We start from the raw sequence: 27,598 nt of genomic DNA, 5'->3' as shown, positions 1-27,598 counted from the left end.
AATGTTAGATGGATGAATAGAATCCCCTGTTTCCCTTCCATGAGTCAAAATAGCAACTGACTTTTTGCAGAGGAGAAAGAGAAGAGTGTCCTAGTGGGTGTCTTTTCTCTTTCTAAAAGTTAACACTAGACACGAAGATGGTGTTAAAATGATCCTCCACATGAGAAAATAATTCAGCAACAAACAAAGCAGCTGCCTTGTCATCATCCCCATCACTGGGATTTCTTCAGGTGGCCAACAGATAAGTCCAATTCTACTTGCAAGATAATAAGCCTTAGCTCTGGCCAGGTAGCTTAGTTGGTTAGAGCGTCATCCCAATATACCAAGGTTGTGGGTTCGATCCCCAGTTAGGGCACATACAGGAATTAACCAATGAATGCATAAATAAGTAGAAGAACAAATAAATATTTCTCTCTCTCTCTCTCTCTCTCTTCTTCTCTCTCTAAAATCAATAAATAAAATTTTTTAAGAAGGTAATAAGCCTTTGAAAAACTTGCTAATAGGAATAAAAAATTATTGCGTCAAAGAAGGTTGCAGTAGCCAACAAAATGTGGCACATATGTATTAAATTAATACAATTCATGTTCCAAAGAAAAATGCTTCAACATTTAAAATGTTTTAACATCAAGGGAGGGTAAGGATAAGGCAGAACTGTGTTTCTTTACTTGCAAGACATCACTTTAATTCTCACAAAAACCTATAAAAGAAATCTTATTGCCTTCATTTTACAAGTGAAGAAAGTGAGGCTTAGAAATGGTAAGAATTAGGAAGCCATCTTAGTACTAATACTCAACAGAGCTTATATTTGAACCCCAATCTGTCTGACTCCAAAATACTATCTTCACTCCTCTGATTCCTCTCAGGAGCTATTTTTAAATATTGACATCAAGTTTTTAGGGAGGTTGAAAATAAAGATTGAATCTTTACTGAGTACTGATGATGGGCCACACATGGGCCAGAGCACCATGGGCAGATATGATGAACAGAATGCAGAAAGATGAAATTTTGACAAGGCTCTGAGGAGGCCAGGGTTGAAGGTCAGCAGGCGCTAGGACCCTGCAGACTGGGGAAGAGAACATGTTATGGGAGCTGGGTGGGAGGTTCAGTGAGATCAGTGTACAGTTGGAATAGTGGAAGGTGAAGGAGGGTTGGAGCCAGACAAAGGAAGGCTGTAAATAGGAGTCTGAATTTGAAATGGGGAAATTTTTAAGGTTTTTGAGTAGGGAAAGTCCAGGATCCAATCAAATCCTTGACTAAAACATCCGGAATCCATCCTGACACCAGATCACAAGTATATGCAGCACACAAAGCAGAAAAATATAGATTATGAATACTTTTAATCAAGACTCAAAAAAGTGTTCTGCTTACTTCTGAGAAAACTCAGAAAATGGAGGACTATATGCCTAAATCACCAGCTCAAACCCCACCTGTCCTCTTCCTTCTGCATTGGCTAAGAACGGTCCCATTCTCATGACTCGTAAGGCAGCCCCATCCACCAATAAAACCCCAGAGCAACAATTACAATCTCCTCTTCCCAACAAAGAAAAAATTCCATCAGGGAAATGACAACTCCTTTCAATTCCTTCCTTTCGTCAGAAGCCAACCCATAAAGATTTCTTAACTGTTTTCTCATGTCAACACACCAGACAAATATCCTAGAATAGGAACTGGATCCTGATGGCTTAATTAAGTTAAAAGGAAAAGTGTAGGTCACCTAAAAGCCTCTCAGTGGTTTCAGAGTGTCTTTCACATCTCTGAAAGCCCAGTGGCAGTTCTCAGTTGCTTGGTTAGGGAGGAGCTGAATGAATTTCCTAGCACACAATTCAAAAGCACTGAAAGTCAGCAGTTCTGAAAGACTGCAGAAATGGCTTGTTTACATTTTTCTCTTGGGCTGAAACCCATCTATTTAAACTTTAACCAGAGGCAATTATGAAACCACGGTAAGCCAGAGATGGCAGCCTGCACAAGACGGGGAGACGGATGCCAATAGTCTGGCATTGAAGGAGGAAAATGCTAGAATGTTTCGAGAAAGGGGTCAAGGAAGAAATATAAAGAAGGTTTTAGAAGCAAAAGGTGTCACCCAAGTAGCTGGTCTTCAAGAGAAGAGGAAGGGGAGTGGTGAGGGATGGGGAGGCTGGTAGGGTGTGCAGGAAAGACAGCAGCCTCCGAAGGAGGAGGTGGGGCTGTTACTGTCCCACCAGTTCACAATCCCACCCAGTAACAGCGCACTGCTGTAGCTCTGCTGCTTGCACCTTTTTTCCCTTTTAGGTCAAAGTGCATTAACCCAGCGAATCTGTGGCTCTGAGTAGTCTGCCTGGAGCAGGCACACACAGCCAGCCTGGACACAGACCTCTTCCCCGAAGGCCAAACCTCCTCTTTAATTCACGTCTTCCTGGCAAACAAAGACCCACCTGGGAGCTGATGAGCAGTCTAGTGACATCAGAGGAAATACCCCACTTGACAAAGGACTCTGCTGCAGCTGCCCAGGATTTGGTGAGTCCTAAGAACAAACTCAGAGATAGCTGTTGCTCTGAAGTGAATGTTTTATTCTGGACATGAGGATGTCCATGGACCTGACATTGACACTAGGGCTAGTTTTAGATGCATATACAAATGTGGGGAGATCTACAAGACACCAGACCCCCACATCTCTCTGTACAAAGGTACCTGGCAGTCCACCCCTGGATATTCACTCCTTTGAGTTTTTTAACTTGTTGGTTTTGAGTATCTCTATTGAGATGCACACGCAGTATATAGAGGAGAGCCCTGCCTCAGATGTTATCGACTGATTTCTTAGCAGGAATTCACTTTTTACCATTTCCAGTCAGATTGGAACCAGAGCCCTGTGGGAGGAAGATCTAGGACAAGCATTTTGGTGATAGAGAATGGGCAGAGGCCTTGGGAATTACAAGTGGGAAGCTGGCAAGAATAATGGAAGACAAATCTCTGTACAACAATGAAACCCAGTCTCTCAACATAAGTCAGAGTTTGTGTAGGCAGCAGAAAGCCGGGTTCATCCAAACTTCCTGTGAAGCTCTCTTCTCCGAAAACCCAACTCTTACCAGGGAAAGCCAATTGGGGGCACAGCCAGAAGGAGTTGGGGAAGGTCAGAAGATTTGCACATTTTTCAGGTCATGACCATGGTCTTCCAGGACAAGGAGGTCAAGGTCATGGGCTCCTCTCCAGAGCAGCTTGCTATTCTCACCAGAAGATCGGTCACCAGCTCTGCACTGCAATCCCAAGTCCAACCAACCATCTAAAAAATTCATGATGCTGTTCACAAGGGCCTGGGTGGACACTGTGGGATGGCTGCCTGCATGCTCACCCCTACTGGGGACAGGTCCTGGAGTAATGCTGGGGATGGAGTGGGGCACACTGCATACTAGCAATACAACATAGTGTGACACTTTATTTTTATTAAACATATGTTCCATTTTTATTTCTTAGAAGTTTATATAAGTATAAATTGCTTTCTTGGGCCCAGATCCTGGAATGAGAAAGTCAGACTCTGATGGCTTCTGCAGGATAGAGCCTGTGAACACATGACTGCTAGCAGATATCCCAAGAGCTGCACTGAAATTTCAGAGGGATATATGTTGCCCAGCACCTACCAGAGGGTGTTATACCTTGGAGAAGATATTTGTAAAATCAGGCATGAGATCTCCAAAGGAAACCCTGGGAACTGCACATAAACTAGACAGGCAGCATAGTATAGTGGTTAAAAGCATGGATTCAGGAGCCAGATGGTCCAGGTTCAGATCCTGATGCTGTCCCTTATTAGCTATGTGACCTTGAGCAAGTTTAACCTTTCTGGTCTTCAGTTTCCTCATCCATATAATTTAGATGTTAGTAGTTCCCACTTCACAGGGTTGTTTGTAAAGAATAAATGAGTTGATTTTTAAAGGGTTAAATAAGTTAATATTTAAAAGCACTTAAACACTGTCACAGTGAGAACTGTTTAAGTGTTTTATTTTTGTATTTTAAAATATTTTATTTATTTATTTTTACAGAGAGGGGATGGGAAAGAGAAAAAACGGGTGAGAAACATCAATGTGTGGTTGCCTCTCTCATGCCCCGCAGTGGGGACCTGGCCCAGAACCCAGGCATGTGCTCTGACTGGGAATCAAATTGGTCACCCCTTAGTTCACAGGCCTGCACTCAATCCACTGAGCCACACCAGCCAGGGCAGTGTTATATTTTAAAAGTAACATAATCAAATGTCCAGGCCTGGAAACTCCGGTTGTTCCTATGATTGACCCTGTCTCCAAGAAGCCCTTTGCTTGGCTCTAGTCTACACTTCACCTCCCACCATACCAGCATGAGAAGACAGAAGAAAGATACCCTGACACTTTTATCTACCTGGCTTCCCTTGAAGTACTAGCAAGGCGCTTCTGTTCTACCTTGAAACCTAGCAACAGCACTGTCCCGTGCCTGGGCCCGAAATGGAAATTGCTCAGTGCAGACCCCTCAGGCCCTGGGAAGGGTTCGTGCTTGTGCTGTCACTGAATGCTCATTCACCTGTCCTTCAGGGATACCTCGCACCAACCCAGAGCTACAGAACACAAGGAAAAGCCCTCATCGAGAAAGATAGAAGCAGAGAAATGACCAGGTGGCAGGAAAAAGGATCATGGCAAGAGGACACTAAACACACAAGAAAAAAGTAGAAAAGCTGAAATAAGTACAAGGAGACTTTTTTTGTCTCTCTATTTTTGGCCAGGTGAAACACAAACAGAAGAAAATAAACCAAGCAACTAGAATCAGATTGCATCAGTGAAGGGACGGAAGAAGCCGCAGAACTGCAAATACATGCTGATTATCTCATCTTCCTCCTGTGCCCTGCAAGTGTGGCCCCAGAGTCACTTGTGCCATGGCCTAATAATCATTTCATTTCACAAACTTCCTTCCACATTTTTTTTCGTAACAAAGTCCATCACAACTCTGTTTTGGGAAGTATAAGCGGTGTCTATCTTTAGGAAATCTAAATGCCAAAAAAGCTCAAAGAAGCATAATTGAGAAGTAAAGAATAGTTGGTATGATCAGGACAAATATCAAATCACAAATATTTGAAACTCTTCCTTTTCCGGGCCCTGAGGAGAGAAGCGTCTTTGTTTGCTGAATTGGCTCACGGACGACTTGGCCTTCGTTGTGTTGTGTAGGATGTTGGATGGGAAGGAGAAGCCAGAGGAAGGTCAAATATTTGTCAAGTGCCTACTATGTATCAGACATTCTGCTAGGTGCTGGAAATTCAAGAGTGAACCAAAGAGATAGGGCCCTACTGTTACGAAGCTAATACTCTTTTTTTTTTTTTTTACTTATTTTTTTAAAAGATTTTCTTTATTTTTAAAGAAAGGGGAAGGGAGGGAGAAAGAGAAGGAGAGAAACATCTATGTGTGAGAGATACATGTGCAAGAGTTACATTGATCAGTTACCTCTTGCACACCCACAGTGGGGTCCTGGCCTACAACCCATGTACCCTGACTGGGAATTGAACCAGCAACCTTTTGGTTCACAGGCCAGCACTCAGTCCACTGAGCCACACCAGCCAGGGCTTTTTTTTTTTTTTACGCTTATTAAAAAATTGTGGTACATTACACATAACAAAAAATTACCATCTCAACCATTTTAAGTATACAGTACAATAGTGTTGAGTATTTTTACACTGTGGTGCAATCAATTTCTAGAACTTTTCCATCTTGTTAAACTGAAACTCTGTGACCATTAAACAACTACCATTTCCCCCTTTCCTGCTCCCAGGCCCTGTCACCACAACTTTACTTTCTGTTTCTATAAATGTGATTACTCTAGATTCCTCATATAAGTAGAATTATACAGCATTTGTCTTTTCGGAACCAGCATATTTCACTTTATATATCCTTAGTAACATGTATCAGATATATCCTTCCTTTTTAAGTCTGAATTATATTCCATTGTACATACATGCTACTTTTTTTAATCCATTCGTCTGTTGATGGACACGTGGGTTGCTTGCACCTCTTCATTATTATGAATAATACTGTGTAAACATGAATGTACAAATATCTTTTTGAACTAACACCCTTTTAAGGAGGTTATCCCATCATATTTGGATTGTTTGCCCTTCAGTTAGCCCAACTAGATGGTTAGCCTCACAAGGACCTGTGTTATTTATCTTTGTATCCCAACTTCCTATACAGAGCTGGCACATAGTAGGAACTCAGTAAATATTTATGGAACAAAATAATTTATTTTTATGCCTCTTAGTCACTACTGCTGCAGCTGGTTGTTTTACATATTTTAATAAATAAGTTTTGCATAAATGTTAATGAATGCTATTTTGATTATATTTACATACTAAGCTAGTATAATAAAGGGATTTGTATACAAAATTCTAAATTTCAATCAAAATTCACTTTCTAGATGAAATACCATTGACATTCCTTCCCACTCACTTTGCTTAAAATCAACTCTTCCAGCTCTTTAACTCTCCTTTCTTTCCTATCTTTTCCTCATGTCATGGCACTATATAGAGCTTGAGGACCTCTGGCTGGGTCTCCTCAACTCATGGGACATCCTGTTGAATAAAGTTAGGCACAGGCTCAGAACTTTTACTAAGGCACAGGATGAACAAGGCCACACAACCCTACCTCTGAAGAAACTCTTAGTCTTGTGGTTCTGCCTGATTATTCTTGGCCATAGTTAAGCAACTTCATTGAGTTTTCTTGGGTGCAGAAAGTAGTATTTAACCTCTGTTCCCTCTTACTCAGATGCCAAACACAGATACCATAACATTTAAAAGCATGAGGAGCTCAAAGACATTGTGAAGATTTTGAGTAGCATTGTATCTGATAATAATTACTATGTGTAGTATTCTCAGTGTCAGAAACTATCTCTGTAATCCTTAACAAAATACATGTTTGGAAGTAGGATTTCTGGTCAGTGTAGCATGGTTGTACATAAACCTTTGAGGTATTCGCTTAGCTCCAAACACAACACAGTGGTTTTTAAAATATAAAAGGGAAATATTAAAAGAGAGTTGGCCCCAAATACAAATTTTCTGTAGAACACAGAGCAACAAATGGGACTGAAGACATGGGTCTGTTTGGCTCCAGGTCTGAAAGGAGGAAGAGGATGCTGGAATGAGCCTTCTGCAGGGTAAGGGAAACTAGAAGTGATCTGCATGGGGTGAAGGAAGTAGGCAGGAACCAGAAGCACGTTCACTGTTTGTATCTATGGGCTAGGATTCCCCTCCCCATACATACAAACTGGCTTGTTAAAGAGGATTTAAAAAGCTGACCACTGCCTGATGATGGGTCTTACATGACGGAATGATGAGGCAGGAAGGTAAGAGCACGTGACAGGAAATTGGATGAAGCAACCACAGACCTCCATGGCTAACTGTATAGCATCTCCATTGTCACAGTAGGGGACAAGAAAAGATAAACTCTTTTTATTCAGATAATATGATTGTCTATAAGGAAAATCAAATAGACTACACTGAAAAAATATTAGAATTAGAAAGAATTCAGCAAGATTTCTCAGTATAAAATGAACAAAAAAAATTCAATTGTAATTCAATACATCAGTGTTTATCCCATACAGTATTTAATAGCAAATAAAAGACACCACTTTTAAAAGCAATAAATAATAAAGTACCTAAGAATAAATATAACAAAATGTGGGTTTTAAGTATGAAAGATTTTTATGGCAAAAGTTAACTAAGATTTGAAAAAAATGGAGACATATACCATATTCATGAATTGGAATATCCATAATATTGAAGGTGTCAGTTCTAAAGTTAATGTTTAATTTCCTGGCAAATCCAATTTTTAAAATCCCAACCTAATTATGTAACATGGAACAATGATCACAAAATTGATGTTGAAGAGTAAAGGGTCAAAACGTATTATAGAAGTTGGGGGTGCCTTTGGCTGCAAATAAAAGAATATAAAATTAATGTGGCTTTAAAACAACTGATTTAGCCCTGGCTGGTGTGGCTCAGTGAATTGAGTGCAGGCCTGCAAACCAAAGGGTCACCGGTTTGATTCCCAATCAGGGCACATGCCCAGGTTGTGGGCCAGGTCCCCAGTTGGCAGCACATGAGAGGCAACCACACATTGATGTTTCTCTCCCTCTCTTCCCTTCTCTCTAGAAATAAATAAATAAATAAAATCTTTTAAAATATAACAGATTTTCATTTTATATCACAGGCTGTCCAGTGGAAGGTGGTTTCAGTATTGGTTAATTCAGCAGCACAATGACATCTTGGGGACCTGAGCCCTTTTTATCTGTCTGCTTAGCCCTTCTCAGTGTGCAGGTCTCTAGCTTTTCCCCTAGAAAGGGGAAAAAGGTAAGGGTGGCACAGTGGCTGCCACAGTTTCAGGCCGCACATTTTCCCACAACTCTGTACAAAGATAGGAAAGGCAAGTCTTTTTCTTGTGTACCTTCTCAAGTGAGAAGAAAACTTACCTCTTCTGTCCCACCCCCGCTCTAGCATAATTCCACATAGGTCTCATTGGCAAGAGATGCAATACATGCCTACAGCCAAATGGGTCCCAATGGAATGGAACTGCTGTAATGGGCTTAGACCAAACACTATGAAATAGGCTTCATAGACACCTGAAAACAATTTAGATTTAACTGGAAGGAGAAAGACAATATTCTTTGGTCAGATAACCAATCATAGCCCAAGGCAACTTTGAAAAAAAATAAGTCATGGGGTTTGCCCTACCCAATAATTACTATTTAAAACCAGAGGTGGCTAGTAACAAACCAGGAGTGAAAGGATAAACTATTTATTAATATGTGTTGGAATAATTATAAATGTATTTCATATTATAAGTTTCAGTTGGTATAGATCTAAATGTAAACAGTCAAATTTTACACTTCTGGAAAAAAGTATGAGATTATCTTTACATACTTGGGATAGGAAGAATTTACTAAATATAGCACAAAAGAATAAAACACAAAAGCAAAGATTGATACATTTTACTACTTTAAAGTAAAAAGGCATCATCAACAAAGACAAAGACAGGCTTAAACTGACAGAAGATATTTTCCCTGACATAAAACTATCAACATATTAATATTCAAAATTTATACAGAATTTCTAAAAACAATAAGAAAATTAAACAACTACAAAAAAAATTGGCAAAGGATACAAATAGGCATTTCACTGCAAAGAAACCCTAATGGTCAATAAACATACAAGATGCTCGATCTAACTCAAAATTAAGGGAAAACAAAATAAAATAATAAAAATTTCCTCATAAATAGGCAAAGTTTTTAAATTCTGAAAAATACCAAAAGTTGTAAAATGTGGGGAAACAGGACTCTTATAAGCAAAATGATAACATATATTAATATAAATCCTAAGTCCCAGCAGTTCCTCTCTTAGGGATGTTGCCTAGATTAGTGTTTCTCAACCAGGGGTGATTTTACCTCCCAGGGAACATTTGGAAATGTTTGAAGACCTTTCTGGTTGTTACACATGTGTGTAGGAGGGTGCTACGGCTTACTAATAGAAGTGAGGGATACTGATAAAAGTGAGGGATACTACTAAAATCCTATCCCACCACAAAAGGTTGTCTGGTCCAAAATGTCAATAATGTCAAGATTGAGAAAGTCTGGCCTTTCACATGATGTGCACCAGGAGACTGATTTTTAAATACTGATCGCAGCACTGTTTCTTGTAGCAAACAACAAACTAAAAACAACTTACTCACCTTAATGCCACTGAATGAAAAAGTAACGTGTATATTTAAACAAGGGAATAATATACAACAGTTATAACTAGTGAGTTAGTTCTTCAGGCTACAACATGAATAAGTCTAAAAAGTAATGGTGACCAAAAAAAGCATTGCAAAATGTTATATACAGCATGATATAGTATTCCTTTACAGTTTACAAACACAAAGCAATACTATATGTTGTTTATTAATATATACATATAATAAAAAGTATAAAAACATTTATGGGAATCATTTATAGGAACTCCAAAATAATGATTACTTTTAGGAAAAGAGGAAAGGAGAAAAATAGAGAAATAAATGGGTTAGGGGTAAGCAATGGGTTTCAACTATATCTGTAAGACATTTTACAGCAAACAACCCTAAAACAAGTAAGTCAAATATTAAGATTTGTTGAGTATTTTATACGTAGATGTTTGTTAAACTCTTTTCTGTATTTTTCAGCTTCATAGAAATATTTGTTTATTTTTAATGAAAATATTCTAAAGTATTTTAAGAGCTGCATTTGCAAGAATGAGTACTCTTTACGTGTTTCAGGAGCATAGAGTTGGTGGAGGGAGCCCGTGTTTCCAGAAGAAACTATGCTGTTCTAACGGGAAATTAGAGAAGGGGAAAGTGACCCTTGAATAAAGAAAAGCCTATTCATTTAAAGACCCTATCCCAGGGATTCTTGGCAGGAGAAGTTGGATTTCCCGCTGTGCCAGTGATTGGTAGGCTATTCCTCTGTCCATGGTCCTATTCCTCTAACTCAAACATCCTTACAAGAGCTCAGAGGGAGATTCAGATTTACCTTGTACTGTTCTAGATGGAGCTGAGAAGCTGAGAGAAGAGGAAATATCGTGGATACAGCTGGTCTTGAGTATTGAGAAAGAAGTTCTGACTGTTTGCAGTAGACGCCACCAGCAGAAGGGGATCCTGCTGGGCAGTCGTTCTTTGTAATAATGATGAACAGCATCTCTTGGTCATGTGAGCCTCAGTCACGCTGAGGCCTGCTTGGTAAGAATAGTACCATGATCTCCCTAACATTTCATAGCTTTAATGAAAGGCTTTCTCATCCCTAATGCTTTTCGTCATTTCTTTCCAGCGCTCCTATAAGAGCAGTCAATATTCGCCTCTGCTTCTACAGAGCTGAGGAGAGACAAACAAAGCTTCTCCAAAGACTTAGGTTCTATGAACCAATATTTTTACCTAAGCCACTGGGGATAAATAAATGGTGAGAATAACTCAACTGAGAAAGACATTTTATGGGCATCCCAGAGTAATCACCTATCTTTTTAAAAGAAACATTTCTTGAGATCCCAGGAGGAGTCTGGCACTATGTAAAGTGATATGAGCATGAAAGTACAGAACATAATGTTTGGGAACATAATGTTCCTCCTGGGACTTAAAAATTAATGTAGATCCAAAACTGTTTAAAAAAATATACAAGAATTGTTGTAATAAATTATGGAAAAATAAAGTGAAAGGTGTAGGGGCAAAATCCCGAGCATAGTGATAAACTATGGAACACAAAAGCAGAAAATGATGAGCCAATTAACCTCAGGAGAACATAAATTCGCAGTATGGGCAGAATACAAGATACCCGGTGAAGTCAATTTTGCAGACTCAGTTACTTCTCTAGTCACACAAAATCAATAGCTGTTTCTGATGAGCCACTGGCAAGAAAAAAAAATTACTGTTGTTTTCTACAGATGGAGTCAAAACCATCCAGCATACAATAAAGTAATTAGGGGGAAAATAGTGGGTTGGCAAACTTTCAATCTATAAAACTAGAGATCTAGTTCTGGATGATAGCTCTAATGGAAATAGGTGCAATTGGGTTTGTAGATGCTGATTTTTATCAGCAACCAGAAACTGTGCTAAAAGCTCAATTTGGCCTACTTTAGGTTCTCTGGGTGAGTTGGTGGGGGAATTTTCATTAGGCAATTTGTTATATGTCAGAAGAGGAAATAAAGCAATATATGAACACTCTGACTATATATATATATATATATATATATATATATATATATATATATATGAAAGTATCTTAATAGAAAAATGTACTCTAGTCTAGGACAACGCTTCCCCACCAAGATGATGGAAAGTGCTTGGAAATGTTTGGACCAGACTGAGCTTTTGCCATTGCCCCAGTTTCCCTGTTTTAACAACTTCAACCTTGCAAACATACCAATGCTAGGAGAGTTGGTTTTACTTTTTCTTTTTCTTTTTCTTTTTCTTTCTTTCTTTCTTTCTTTCTTTCTTCCTTCCTTCCTTCCTTCCTTCCTTCCTTCCTTCCTTCCTTCCTTCCTTCCTTCCTTCCTTCCTTCCTTCCTTCCTTCCTTCCTTCCTTTCTTTTTAAGGAAAGTTGGCTGATACCTTTATTACTTTTAAGGGTGAGTGGTGCTCAGGAGCTCTTGGTGCGGTGGGACCTCTTCCTCTTCACCATCCCCGGCTTCTGGCTGCACACAATGGCGCTGGTCCTGTGGCTGGAGGCCACGTGCAGAGCCATATAGTACTTGTTCTTGCAGATCATGTGCCAGATGCTGCTCGGGATGGCCAGTGTGTTCTTGTTGATGGTAGTCCACACATAGGAGTTGCCTGGCTTTGGCTGGCCAAGCTCTGCTTCATGACAAAGAACACACCTTTGCTGTGGGCTGCAGACTCCACACCCATCTTGTGATGTATCAGCCTGTTGTAGCGAAAGGAGTTGTGGGCCTTCAGGTTACTGGGTTTGGTGCTGTGTGTCTGCTTGTTCCTCTTGGTCAAGAAGCTGGAGCAGTTGCATTGCAGGTGGGTGGACACAGGGGCAGCTTCTCTCGCCACAGCAGCCAGATAAAAAGAGCTGGTTTTACCTATTGTCAGCTTCTATGCTGGTCACTCATGGTCACTGCAACTTAGTTCACTTTCATGAGGAGGGACCCAAAAACCTGGAATTTATTTATAAAAAAATGTGTCTTAATTCTTTCATGTTTAAATTTCAGTCACCTTCAAAAGACTCTCCATTTGATGCAATACACCTATGGAGGCATTTTTCCCACTGCTTAAAAGTTTTTGAATTTGTCAGTTTTGATGCCTTTCAGTGCTTCTGCTGGTTTTTTGTTTCACTTCTTCCACATCCAGAAAAACATTTCCCTTTGAGGACTTTTCTCATCCAGGAAAACAACAAGAATAAAAAAAAGTTGCTCGGGGAGAGATCAAGTGAACAGGGAGAGTAGGGCATGGGGGTCATGCCATTTTTGGTCAAAAACTGCTGAACACTCAGCGTGGCATGGGCAGGTGCACTCGTAAATCGCCCATTGTGAAATGGGGAAACACACTGAAAGAGCCTTCAAAAAACATTCACTGAAGCTGAATACAGCGTCTCACAACATCAGCTGGTGCACTGATAAAGATGGGTTCCTAGAACACTCACCTAGTGAGGGAAGCCTGTACTACAAGGGGCCCGCCCTCCAGAAGATAATTCTTCTTTGGGGAGGAGTCCCCCCTCATACATATACCTTCTCATATTTTCTAGTATTATAGTAATATGAAAAGATAAAAATGTCTAGAAGTTATTACTTCACTGCAGAAGGGAATCAATTAGACAGTTACTTCCATGTGGATATCCAATAGGCATCTCAAACTGAACACGGCCAAAGGAGAGCTCTTGATTCTCTCCCTTGACCTTCTTGTATCAAATAACAAGAGGCTTAAACAATAGCTTTAATTTTTTCATAAACCAGATATCTAGCAATAAATGGTTGCTGGTGTTGGTTCAGCTACAATTTCTAAATCATCAAGTAGTATTTTTTTCTATTTCATAATCCTTAACATTTTGGCCTTATATCACCATGTCTTTAGTTTTGTAATCACGTAATGGCTGCCATGACTCCAGACACCATGATGGTGTTCAGATTGCCATATCTATCCCCAGAAGATTTTCACTCAGGTCTTTTTAGCTATAAATGAACTACCCTTTATTGCAAAGGAGATGGGGAAACTGAGTATGTAAGCAAAAGAGAGTGGGATTATTATGATTGAATTGTACCAATCATGATTTGTCACTTGGGGCTGGATATATTGCTATCCTCAATAAAGTCAGGGCTCTGTTATCAAGGAGGAAGAGAGGAATGGCTGTTGGGGAGGAAATGAACATGGTCTGTCACTTCTTAGTCCCAGCCTATCTGCCTCATTAAATAGCATCACCAACCACCCCGTGCCTAGCCAATAAGAGAGGAAAGAACTTTTAAAATTTTGTTACTGTTATTCTATTACAGTTGTCTCAATTTTTCCCTCTTTGCCCTCCTCCACCCAGCTCACTCCCCACTTCCACAGTCAATCCCCACACAGTTGTCCATGTCCATGTGTCATTCATTCATGTTCTTTGACTAGTCCCTTCCCCTTCTTTCTACTATTATTCCCCTCCCCTTACTCTTCTGGCCACTGTCAGTCTGTTCCTTGTTTCTATGTCTCTGGTTCTATTTTCTTCATTGGTTTATTTTGTTCATTAGATTCCTCTTATAAATGAGATCATATGGTATTTGTCTTTCACTAACTAGCTCATTTCACTTAATATTCGTACTTTCTAGTTCCATCCATGCTGTTGCAAAATGTAGAAGTTCCTTCTTTCTTTCTGCTGTGTAGTGTTCTATTGTATAAATGGACCACAGTTTTTTTGACCCACTCATCTACTGATGGGCATTTAGGCTGTTTCCAGCACTTGGCTATTGTATATATGGCTGCTAGGAACATAAGTTCTTTTGAATTTATGTTTCAGGATTCTTAGGGTGTATTCCCAGCAGTGGAATTGCTGGGTCAAAAGGCAGTTCCATTTTAAATTTTTTGAGGAAATTCCATACTGTTGTTTTTCCACAGTGGCTGCACAGTCTGCATTCCCACGAACAGTGCGCTAGGATTCCTTTTTCTCCACATCTTTGCCAGCACTTTTTGTTTGTAGATTTATTAATGATGGCCATTTTGACCAGTGTGTGGTGATATCTCATTGTGGTTTTAATTTGCGACTCTGATGGAAAGTGATATTGAGCATCTTTTCATATGTCTGTGGGTTATCTGTATGTCCTCCGTGGAGAAGTGTCTCTCTTCCTTTACTCATTTTTTAATTGGATTGTTTGTCTCCTGGTGTTGAGTAATAAGAGTTTTTTATATATCTTGGAGAGTAAACCCTTGTCTCAGGTATCATTGGCAAATATGTTCTTCCATACTGTCAGTTCCCTTTTCATTTTGATGATTGTTTCTTTAGCCATGCAGAAGCTTTTTAATTTGATGTAGTCCCGTTTTTTAATTTTTTCCTTTATTTCCCTTGCCCTAGGAGAGCTATCTGAAATTTTATGCCTGTTTTCTGCTAAGACTTTAGGGCATCACAACTTATACTTAAGTCTTTCATCCATTTTGGATTTATTCTGGTGTATGGTATAAGTTGGTGGTCTAGTTTCATTTTTTTTTTTTTTGCATGTACCAGTCCAGTTCTCCCAACACCATTTATTGAAGAGACTATTTTTACTCCATTATATGCTTGTGCCCCCTTTGTCAAATATTAATTGACCATAAAGACATGGGTTTATTTCTGGGCTCTCTATTCTGTTTTATTGATCTATGTGTCTGTTCTTATGCTAATACCAGTCTATTCTGATTACCATGGCCTTATAGCATAGGTATTGTGATCCCTCCAACTTTATTCTTCTTTCTCAAGATTGCTGAGGCTATTTGGGGTCTTTTTTTGGTTCTGTATAAATTTTTGGAGTATTTATCTAGATCAGTGAAATATGCCATTGGTATTTTACTAGGGATTGTGTTGAATCTATAGATTGCTTTGGGTGGTATGGACACTTTAGTGATGTTAATTCTTCCTATCCATGAACACGGTATGTTGCCTAATAATATGATTACACTTTCTCACCATTTTTTAAAGGTTTAGGAAAATTTTTAAAAAACATCTGGGAAACGTCCTCTTCTCCTTTATTTTCAGCCAAGATTTCAAGCAGGGGAAAACCCAAATGTTCATGGAAGAAGAGAGAAATACTTAGTGTCTGAAATTTCCACCTTTTTCCTGAGGTTTTCACATATCTACTTCTGTAATTCCCAAAGACTAAAACTACTTCCACTTTCTTCACCAGAAAACCAGGTTTTTCAATAGGCTGTCCTCCAGCTAAAAAGTTAAAATCAGAGAAATTAATACGCAAACTTCCTTCATTTCCCTTTCTAGGATCCTCTCAGCCCTGTTTATACCTTCTCAGTGCTGAGGTGATACCCTTCAGGCCCAGGCTTCTGGATCAGTGGCTTGCTGGGCCAGCGGGCTCAGCCTGTACTCCAGCCTCCCATGCATCTGGTTGGCCATGGTACACTGATATTGTGCAACAGAAGCTTTGGGAAGTTCACATCCACATATGCATCCTAGTGATGCTGACCCAGCATAATTCAAAATGCCCCTATGTTGAGAAACGTCCTCAAATACTGCTCATAAATTGCACACAAAGAACCCCAAGGGTTTTGAACTTTGGGACTTGCCAACAAAAAAATAACAAAAGATCACCTTCAAAAGTCTTCAGGGACTATATTAAAAATAGAAATAAACTGTTTCTCTATTCTCAGTACAATCTCAGCCCCTCCCCCATCTTCATCTGTTATCACCCTGCCCCCATACACACACACCCGTGTCTAACTTCACGCTTGCACAGTACCCCTTGGACATTTACAGGCCCCTGAAACACATTTTCCAAAACAGCCTTGGCATTTTTGATACTGCATCAGTAAAAAATATAGAGTTTGAACTCTGAAATATGCATGTTAAAAAATAAAACATCTATATATAAAAACAAAAATGAATAAAACTAAACATTACATTAGACTCCTTGGTTAAATTTTTTAGCGAAAATTTAAATAGGCTCTCTGTTGGGAGCCTATTTCTAGATTTATATCTCAGGTGAACTGGGTTAACTCTATTTCCTTATGGTTATCAGAATTCTAAAGATAGCTCCCCAAGATTCCCATCTCCTGGCCATTCAGTCAAACACTAATCTAGGTCACTGCTTCAGTCACTAATCTAGGTACTGCTGTGAAGGGATCTTGCAGATGTAATTAAAGTCCCAAGTCATTTTACTTTAAGATTTGGAGAGTTTTCTCAGGTGGGTCTGACCCAATCAGGTGAGTGAGCCCTTTAAAAGAATAGCTTCCTTCAGTTGGAAGCAGAAGAGGAAGTAGAAGAGATTCTAAATGTGAGAAAGGTTAGACAGTGATTGCTAGCTTTGAAGATAGAGAAGACCACATAAGAAGGAATGTGTGTGGCCTCTAGAAGCTGGCGGCTCTGGGCTGGCAGCCAGAAAGAAAATGAGGGCCTCAGTGCTCTAGACACAGGACCTGAGCTCTGCCAGCGATGTGAATGAGCTTGGAAGCAGAGTCTTCCCCAGGTAAGAGTCCAGCCTGATTAATACCTTGATTTCTACCTTATAGGTCACTAATCAGAGAACCCAGCCAAACCCACCCATCTGTGAGCTAACTAATGAGATGTTGTTGTTCAAATCCCTTAAGTTTGTAGCAATTAGTTACACAGCAGTAGAAAACTAACACATCCCTTTGATTTGTACATCTCTAAATAAAGGTAATAATGTCTGGCTATGTGTAAGAAGCACTCTGAAAGCAAATATTAACAGGATTTAATTAACTTGTTTTAAATATATTAAACCAAAAAAAATATATTAAATTATTAACAAGATGATATGATTTTTTTAAATTATATTTCCCAGTGAGGTTCAATCCAGGGCCATTAGACTCTTTAATCCCAGTTAGGTTTGTTTTCTCATATTCACAGCAGCTGCAGGTCAGGGCTAACTTTAGAAGCCATGTCATGTGGGTTTAGAGCATGAAGTTCTTGCTTCAGGGGGGGCATGATTTAACCTGTGGTTTTTTTTCTTTTCAGAAGACAACATTCTGTATTTTATGGATTCTCTCCTGGATGCCACATCTATGTGTCAAATATGGGAATTATTTTTCTTAGCTATATTTCCATCTCTGAAAAACTTGACCTATACCTGAGCAAAGATGTTGAAATTCAGTAAGCTATATTCCAATCTTGAGAAAATTATGAGAGAAGAGGCAAAAGATGATCATACCTTTTTAAATAAAATTGATCACTGGGATAAAAGAAAACCAAAATGTGGGACAAGATCATTCTGACCACACTCATTCCCTTAGTAAATAGAGACATAAATGGTGCTGAGCCTGCTAACCCAGATTTCTTGTCTTGAGAATGATATGTAACCGAGGAGTTCTCCGGTGAGCGCAACCCCAAGACAAGATCTAGTTTAAAAATAGTGACCTAGAGAAGAGGAAGAGGGAGAGGAAGAGGAAGGGAGTAGTTAAGTAAGTGAGGCATTGTATGCAGGGTAAGAACGTTCCGGTTTAGGGAGTAGACTGTATATACAGAATGAGGAGATGGAAGAAGGATAAGCTAGGCAGCTAAAAGCTACATGACTCTAGGTAAGTTACTTAAATTCCTTAAGCCTCAATTTCCTCTTGTCTAAGTCAGGATAGTGTTTCAACATTCTTAGCACGGTGTCTAGGACATGGAGTCTTCAATAAATGATGGCGGCGTTTGGATCATGCAGTCTCATCCTTCCGCCCTTGTCCAAGAATCCCAGATAATCATCTCTATTCTAATGGATGCTAATAGCCCTGCTGGCTAGTCCGAAGTATCATGTTTAAAGCAAAAAAATACAAGCCAGTGTCCAGGCCAGAAGTCTAACGCAAATACTCCCTTAGGGCAGAGAGGGACAGAGAGAGTGGGTCTGACTAGAGGAAGCTGATTCCCTAGGCAAGAACAGGGTATTTATTAAATCCACAGAAGGAAGGATCTGTAGTCAAATATCCACAAATAAAAATCTCTCTCTAAAACAATTAAATTTTCTGGCCCAATCAATTGACAATGACATGACCATTGAAGATCATATTTTTCCTACATGGTCCATTTTCTTGGCTTTCCTCAAACATTAATTATGACCATGTTTTCCCAAATGTGGAAATTCCCCTTGCACAGATGCTGCTGCTGGCCAATGCTCCTTTCCTGAGAAGTCTCTACAGCACAAAAATATTTTTGTTTTCTCCAATTGCCCACAGGGAAAATTTCCTCATTCTTTTTTTTTTTTCCTCCTCCCTTAAAGCCCTTTGACAATTTCCAGGAATCTAAGTAAAACAGAATCATTTAGATCACTGGAGAGCCTTTTAGATGTTCTACTTCTGAACAAAAAAAGAACCCTGCACTTTAAATTGAACATTAGTAAACTGATCTTAAGATTTCCTTTTAATAACCAAAGGAAATGCCATTAAAATCAAAATACAATGGGGCAGCTGATGGCAATTGGGAGAACTGTGTGAGGGCCAACCAAGGTGCTTACTTTGAAGGGGACTGAGGTGTCATTGTCCAATGTACAATGTTTCCTGTATCTTGTAGCTTCTTCAATAAATGTCTCTGTTTTTCATTAAAAAAAAAATACCTCCCACATCTGCCTGAGTATATGGCTCTGGGACTTGAGGGCTTAAATTATAAATAGAAATGGCCAAAGCGATGCTCCTTGTATCTGGATCAAATGCCATATGAGAAATGTGCTTCATACACATAAAGGCCCTATATGAATGTAGGCGTTTGGCACCAAACTGGGTATACTGTACCTAATTATGAAATTTCAAACAACAAAGAATTGAGGTGGCCCACTTAATGAATTTAGGGAAGGAGGAAGAAGTGTTTTGAAGTGTGGCATTATGTCCTTACATAGAATGTGGCTCCTGTTCTTCATCTACAATAAAAGTAAGAACAAGTAACAGAGGCATGAACTTTGTGCCTATTGCTTGACACACGTAAGTATCGATAATAAGATAATGGTTAAGTGTCACTCTTAATTAAGGACCAATTAAAGTGAAAATGTATCTTTAAATTAAAACATGTCAGTGGAAAAATATTAATTTACTAAAATTATTTATGCTTTTTTCTCCAGAAAAATGATCAGGTGATCTAATGTCCTAGTGTTTATGAGATACACAGAGCTATTATTGCACAGAAAATCAATACTTTTGATTAAGTAGTTACCTTCAATTATGATATGTGGGTTACCAAGGAAATATTGGCTTTCTTCTTTAACTTGCACATATTTAACTTGCATTCTCTCAATGTAAATTGGTTAGTAGGTCAGGAAATGGTATCTAATTTTGTATTAGCATTAGTCAAGTATAAGTAGGAGGGGAGAGTTACTATAAAATTTTTCAATAGAAATAACTGGAATAATCTGCCATCAGAACAATCAGTATCAATGCTTACCAAATTTAACAGAGATAATGGAGACAATGATGCCTCCGATATTTGCAATATAAATGAGCAAAATTTCCTTAGAGTTTGAAAATTTCCAGTTAAGTCTTGGCACTACTGTGATTTTAACGATATATATTCAGAAGTAGGGGAAGGGGAATTTTACTCTTTCCTTTTTATAAAGAAACAATGAAACAAAAATCTTTTCACCTCTGCAAGAGAACTGAATGGGATTAAAAGGATAGATTTTTTTTTTAATTAGAAAATTAAGAGCATAAACCTTGCTCAGGGAATATTCAGTATGCTCATAAAAAGAAGAAAAACTTTTAGCTATGTCAATTGCAGTGACATAATAACTGGTATGGCGCCAGCACTGGCCAATTAAAATTGATGTCCAATAAAGCAGATTGGACACCTGGTCATAAGCAACTAGAATAGCCAAATGAATACATACCAAGTAGATATCAACCCTGATTGTTTTATATAGTCAGGAGAGTCAGTGTAAAGTTGATTTGTAAACCAAAGAGCATTATGAAAACTTACATTATTGTAATATATTTAGATGCAACTGAATGGAGGGTCAGATCATGGATATGTAGACGAAAATAAAAATGTTTATTTCTACTCACATTTTTATAGTTGCTTATGATCTGAGAATTCTTCCTCTTTTTACTTCCTTTCACCACTTTTCAGGCAAAGTAGTTTAAAAAGTTGGGTTTTGGGTCTCTTTAGACCATTATTAATAAAGACCATGTTTAGTTGCCTGAAGGCAAGTTGCTTTTTAAAATTATAAATCTCTTATTTCCATGTCTGTAATGATATTCCATAAAAGTCTATAAAAGCTATTTTTAGGTGGTGGGATATGGGGTATTTTTGTTTTCTCCCTTACATTTTGTGTGCTGTTTGAATTTTTCCTATAGCTTTTTTTAAAACAATGCATTGAAATAATTTTTAAAAACCCTTTTCCTTCTATTTACTTAGCCAAAATTATAGTTCACAGTCTTCTGTCCACTCTATTAGATAATTAATTTTCTGAATTTGCATGCCCAAAATTCAACACCACTTTCATTTTAAGCTCATTTTAAAGAACCTCCCACATAGCCAATGTGTAAAGGCAGAATATCTGTTTCCACTCTTTGAAGGACTTTCTTTTGATATTTTTATTCTTTGCATCGTCACATGAAGTTGTTTCAGAATATTGCTGAACTCTCCAATTTCCTTTAAAAAAGAATACCATCAGATGTACAATTTAGGTAACTTAGGAACACGTTGCTCAAACTAGACAGTACTTGTTGGAAATGTTGGAAAGATCCTTGGATCCTTCTATTCTCAGCTATTTTCTTTTGTTGTACAGGTGTCACAGTGACAAGAGGAGATGAATTAGGAAGAGACTTAGGAACTACTGTGGCATTGAGGCTTATAAATTCTTTACACAATTTTCCTTTTCAGGATCTGTTTCTCGTGGTACCATGAACCAATAAAATTTCCAAAGTCTTTAAACCAAATGGTTCAGCCTCTTAGTATTCCCCATGGACCCTGAAGGATTATATTTATTTAATACTGGGGGACAGGTCCTACATCTATAACAAATTAAAAAATAGTTGATTTTGTAAAGAGTGGCAGGTTTAAGAAGAATTCTTTTTTTTCTCTTTGGTATTGTCCACTCGATTGTGTTTGTAATGGTATTTGAGCTCTTTTTGTCTGCCCATCTATCAGCATAAAAGTGAATAAAAAGTAGAACAGTTTTCATCGTTGAAATTTTCAAGATCAGAATGAATGACTATCAGGTATGCTCTTGAAGAGATATATACATTTAACAAGAACTTGAACACAGTGACCTTTCAAGTTTCTTTTGTCTTTAGGTTCTGTGCTCTGAAGTGTACCCTCCAGACCTATGGTGGTGAGGCGCCATGTTGGAATGATAGGAGTCTCTTCTGACCACCTTCCTCACTTTGTCTTGTTCTGTGGAGCTGGCAGTCTGAGAATTAAACAGGAGATGAAGTGGGTGGGAGAGTATTCCCAGGAGACTAGGAGCTGTCCAGCAGTCAAAGGAACTGACCACACTCCATTCAAGTCCCAGGTACTGAGACTTAGAGCAGTTTGGAGCAGGAATTCAGCTATGTGTACATGTGTTCAGTATGGGTACATGTATATAAAATATATATGCTTACCCAACCCCAGCCCAAGGAGATTTTTCCTGATTTCTATATTACTTTTCATTTAAAATTATGTCACTGGTCTTTTTAAATTGTGCAGGAAAAAAGAAAGTAATAATATACGGAGCAGAATAGAAGAGTCACAGAGGAAGAAAGGCAAAAATGGGACTGTTACACAGTACAAGTAGTTTTCAGCTTAATTTCAAACTAGCCAAACACACACACATGAACACATAAACATGCTCTGTAAGTATATGTGTTCAAGTCGATAGCAGCTTCATTATTTATATCTTGCTATCAGTAATATCATCATAGCACACCATTTGAAAAAAAATCAATGTATCAAGTATTAGTTCACAAAGTCTTCCCAAAGTATATAACTAAAAATATTTAAAATAAAGTTAATTTACCTTAAAAGCTTGCTTAGTCTTTTTCCCTTTGCAAGTGGCACATGTATTCACTTTGGTGAATGCCTACTTGATTGAGGTGCTGAAGAATAACACCTCAAAAATAATTTTTTATAAGTTGGCTGGATACCTAGTCCTCTTTTTAAAATATTTTCTTCTGAAAGGAGGAATCAATATTTCCACAAACATCCTAGATTTGAGAAGAAAGGATTTCGGAAAAACATCTCAGCCAGCTCCCATGTGCTAGGCAATTAAATAGTAACCCAATTTTGTAGGTTAAGCAACTAAATGTGTAGAGACTAATTGCTCCATAATAATTTTAAAATTTACTAAATAATACATATTCTTTGTAGAAAATTTGGCAAATGTAAAAATATTCCCCAAAAAGAAAATCAAAATCATCCTAGCATAACTCCTGTTAACATTCTGACATATAGCCCCCTAAATACATATATGTGGTCACATATATATTTCATGCTCAGTATTTCTTCAAGATGAGAAAAAAAGGGGCAAAATCAAACAGCTGTTGTTCCATCTTATCCAAACCTGGAATCACTGTCCACATACTTTAACCTTCTTCTTTAACTGTCTCCTCTACCCTTTGACTCAATCTGACAATAAATTGTGAATGAGGTGCCAGATTTCCTACGTAGAAAATAGCAATAGGGTTATAGGCAATTCCTTACCTTTCTCTTCCTGAATGGAGATCCAAGAATTTGTAAGGAGATATGATTTTGCAAAAACAACTTTATTTTTGTGCGTTAACATTGGAGGTCCCCGTGATGACAGCTGCAAAGGCAGTCACATGCTTAACAGAGCAAAGAGTCCTAAAAAGGAAGAAGTTAACTTTCACTTTGAAAATCCTTTTATCCTCCATGATTTTGATGGCTTTAAATTTGTCACCTGAATGTGATATTAACATAATCGTCTGCATTCCAGCTAACGAATGCACCTGTTTCTAAGACTTTATTTTAGCAGTTTTAATGAGCTCTTCAAAAGCGTTTTCCTGGATTTACTGCACCGCTAGAGCAATAGCAGCTGTAAGCAACCAACAACACATTCAGTATTTGAATCAAGTTTTGTGAAGTTGTTAAACTTGAGAAGGAGTGTCTTTCCATCTGTTTGGAGTGAGGGAAATGAAGCTGAGATGTAGCTATGGCATTTGGAGAGAGTTCTAGGGTAAGTGGGACTGGTCAAAGAAGGTTATTCCCTGCGTGGCCAAAATGTACAGATCCCAGACCATTCACTTAAACTCTCAAAATTCCAGTATCTCACCTATGTAGTTATGGTACCCATCTTATAAGCTTGTTGTAAGGATTAAGCATCTGACCTATTGTAAGTGCTTCATAACGTTAAATTTTATAATTATGATGTTATTAGTAAAAGGCTGTGAATTTAGATGGATTGAGCAGATTCTATTTCATTGGCTATAAGTTTTAAGATGGTTCTTAAGTGAATAATTGCTCATTGAGACCTATAGTAATAAAAAGATCAAATTGATGTCTTTTACTTAAATAATCAGGAAGTCTGTTTCAATGCTGAATCACACCTTAACCCCACAGTGAAGATTTTTTGAAAGAAAAGACAGCAAGCAATCTCGGGAAGTCCAAATCCTTAATCCTGTAAGCCATTTAGAATTTTAAAATATTATGTAGATGTTAGGATATTATGATAGTTATTTACTTTTACCATTTTTAGTACTTTTTATTATATTATCAAAGTTATTTCATGCTTGTTACACTCTGATTTCAGTGCATTTTCATGCTGGTAATTTCCCTCCTCCTTCTTTCCCATATGCTCCTCTGTATACTTTAATTTGAAAAGTAAGTGGTAATAACCCATCCAAAACTCAATTAAATGGAAAATGAAAAATAAGGCAAATGTTGCTTTAAAGATACACACAGCAGATACATTAGAGATCAATTGGAGGTAACACTATGGAATAAAGATGCCACGGATTTTGATACCTCTCTCTCTCTCTCTCAAATAGGTAGCACAAAGGTGAGATAGCTGTTAAGGAAATAGAAAATTCTCCTATTGCCTTTTTATTTCAATAGAAGTGAGACAACTATCCTGACTGGGATTGAAGTAATTTACTTTCCTTTTCCCCGTTATACCATTTGGCCAAACAGTGTTCTCTAAATAATTGGAGCTTTTTCATTGGTGTTTTTACCCCACATGCCACAATACTGGACAGTCACCCACGAGAGAGAATCAGCTTGGGAATCCCCATCAACTTGTTATACGGGTTTCTCTGCAAAGGCATTGTGTTCTAGAAACCACCAGCTTTACTATGGGTTCTGGTAACTGTTTGCATCCCCACATTTCAAAAGGTCTACTTTAACCAGACTTGCTCAGAGCATCTTGTCAGAAGACATTCAGTTCTACTGAGACCTCAGCTTTGTAACCTGAGAAAACAACCCCAAGAGAGTGCTCCTCCCGCTGCTCTTTGACTGTGTTTTGTTATTGAAGGCAAGCTGACCTCATCAGGATGAGGACCTGTTGTTTATGGCCTGGCTACTCACAGTGTGGCCCTTAGTGGGGGCAGCATCAGCATCGCCTGGGAGCCAGTTAGAAACAGAGTCCAACCAGGGTCACCCCAATAAATTCAATAAAAAGGGGGGAAAAAGAAGAAACACAGAGTTTCAGGCCTCACCCCAGACCTACTGAATCCGAATTTATATCTTAACAAGATTCCCAGGTGATCTGTGTGCACATTTAGGTTTAAGAAGCAGTGGTGTAAAGAATCTGCCTGAGATCTCTTCCTGGCAACAGACCTCACCATCTCCTGTTCCCAAGTTGTATCCATCTACTTTCCACTTCTCTCTACACAGATTTCCCTGCAGTGCTCCCGGGCAAACTATCTCTGTTTGGATGAGTTCCCAGCTCGTGGGTCTTGCAGTGATCTGCATTTCTATGGTTCAGGTGGTCAAACATGTATATGGCTCAGGCTCCCACCAGCCAAACCATACCCATTCCCCTCCAAATCATCTTGCCCTCCTTATTCCCACAGCTGTAGTGTTACCATCTTCATAAATTATTGTTAAAGAAGAAAATTACCAAAAGAAAAAAATAGTCTCTATAAACCTGCATAGTTTAGAGCTAAAGAATATGTTAAAATTTTCCATCGTGGAAATTTCCCAGCTCCTGGGCTCTTCAGATTTTTTTTTTTTTTTTCCAGAGCCGCAAGCAAAGAATGGAAATTTCCAATTGCAGCATCAAGGGCTGCTGTTCTGCTGACTGTCTTGCTCAGCTGGGGTCATCTGCTTCTCTAAGACATCAAGGAATGCCAAGGTAGGTCTGAGAGAGCACACACACTTCCTCTGCGGGAGGGAAAGAATGTCTTTGTGCTGCCTCCAAGCTGTGATGAGGAGAGGGGATGGAGAGGTGACATGCCCTGCTCCACCCACCTGAGTGGGGATTTTGTTGATTGTTAGCACGATCAGCAGCTTATCCTAGCTGACATTTTTCTAGTGGCAGCTGGCTGGCAGGGTTTTTGTTTTTTAAGAAATCCCTAAGGTAGGTGGGAGATGCAGAGAGAGGAGAGGAACCTACATTTGTTGAAGTCTACCTTTCTAAGTACTCGGCCTGGAATTTTATATATATCATTTAACCTTTATGTGACCTGCCCAAAGATTAACTTCTGATTTTCTGCACTCAAATTTTGGGAGCTTCATTTGTTCATTCTGACACAGCCCTGTCTCCCCTGACCCTCCCAGAAACATATCTCAAAAATCTTGAAGGTTTGTTTCCACCTCTTCAATGATATCCTTTTCATTGTATCAAAGTTGAAATATATTTTCATTCAGAGCTGGTCCCGGTGTCTGAGCCAACAGGCATCTAATAGTTCCCTAAAATCTGTCCTGTTCATCCCCACGTGCTACTGCTGCCACTACAGAAGTCTGATGGTGGCAGCTCCATGGAAGGCCACGTGTACAAAGGTATTGGCTTCTTGCAAACAAGTCCAAACACCCTGACTGGCTCTAGGCCAGAGGCAGTGTTCTCAAACCTAGGCTGTGTGGCTAGTCGGAGTGGTCTGGGAGTTTTGTTTTCATTTTTACTGGTTTTTTTTTTTTTTTTTGGAATTTTGGGGGATTCTGAGTGACTCTAAGGCTCAAGAGTTACCTATGTTTATTCTCTTCCTACTGGCAGCCCATGGTTCCAGGAAAAGAATAGTTAAGGAAGATTTCTGAAATCACTATTGGTATTTATTAACATTATTTATTGAGGCAAATTTAGTAATAAGGAAGCTATTCCAGCAATAAATTTTTTTTAAAAATCATCACATGGCAAGTGAGTTTTAAGAAGAACATTTATTCTCTGCCTTTTCAATCACATCCATATCCGTCGATAGCAGTGTCATCTTTGAATACAGTGACCAATTTTTTTAATTTTTAATTTTTTTTTAAATTCTCACCTGAGGATATTTATTGATTTTAGAGAGAGGAAGGGGAAGAGAGAGAGATAAAGAAACATCGATGTGAGAGAGAAACATCAATCGGTTGCCTCCAGTATGCACCCTGACCAAGGATAAAACCTGCAATCTACATATGTGCTCTGACCGGGAATCAAACCCATAATCTTTCTGTGTATGCCGTAGGGCATCCAACATCTTGGTGTCTGTGGGCCACACTAGAAGAGTTGTCTTGGACCACACATTAAATACACAAACACTAACAAAAACCGAACAATCTTATAATGTTTTAAGTAAATTTATGATTTTGCATTGGGCCACATTCATAACCATCCTGGGCCACATGCGGCCTGCAGGCCACGGGCTGGACACCCCTTGTACCAGACAACACTGCAACCCACTGAGCAACCTGGTCAGGGCTACAGTGCCCAGTTTTAATTCTACCTAATACTGGAAGTAGAGAAGAGTGGGAATGGTCAGCAAGAATGTTGTAGATCTGTTTAGGCTTTGTCTCAATGGCTAACATTTATATAGTCATTGGTAACTCCTGTGAAAACAATTTTCCTTACCCCTATAGTCCATTAAAATTGAGTCTGATTCCATGATTAAATTCATCAAGATGA

The 27,598-nt window shown here is 38.7% G+C and overlaps 1 protein-coding gene and 1 pseudogene across 2 annotated transcripts in view; both read right to left on the bottom strand.

The window, feature by feature from the left end:
* The window catches only part of MKLN1 (muskelin 1), a 341,476-nt gene that overhangs the window by 254,899 nt on the left and 58,979 nt on the right, over positions 1–27,598 (bottom strand). The gene's annotated exons all lie outside the window — the stretch shown is intronic.
* LOC129062936 (60S ribosomal protein L28-like) lies at positions 12,000–25,473 on the bottom strand (annotated as a pseudogene).

The sequence above is a fragment of the Pteronotus mesoamericanus genome, unplaced genomic scaffold (assembly GCF_021234165.1).
Source record: "Pteronotus mesoamericanus isolate MK-2021 breed Mesoamerican mustached bat unplaced genomic scaffold, CSHL_Meso_final scaffold_85, whole genome shotgun sequence".
In the NCBI taxonomy this organism is placed as follows: domain Eukaryota; kingdom Metazoa; phylum Chordata; class Mammalia; order Chiroptera; family Mormoopidae; genus Pteronotus; species Pteronotus mesoamericanus.
Note: the sequence above shows the minus strand (reverse complement) of the source record. Positions and strands in the feature narration are given on the sequence as shown.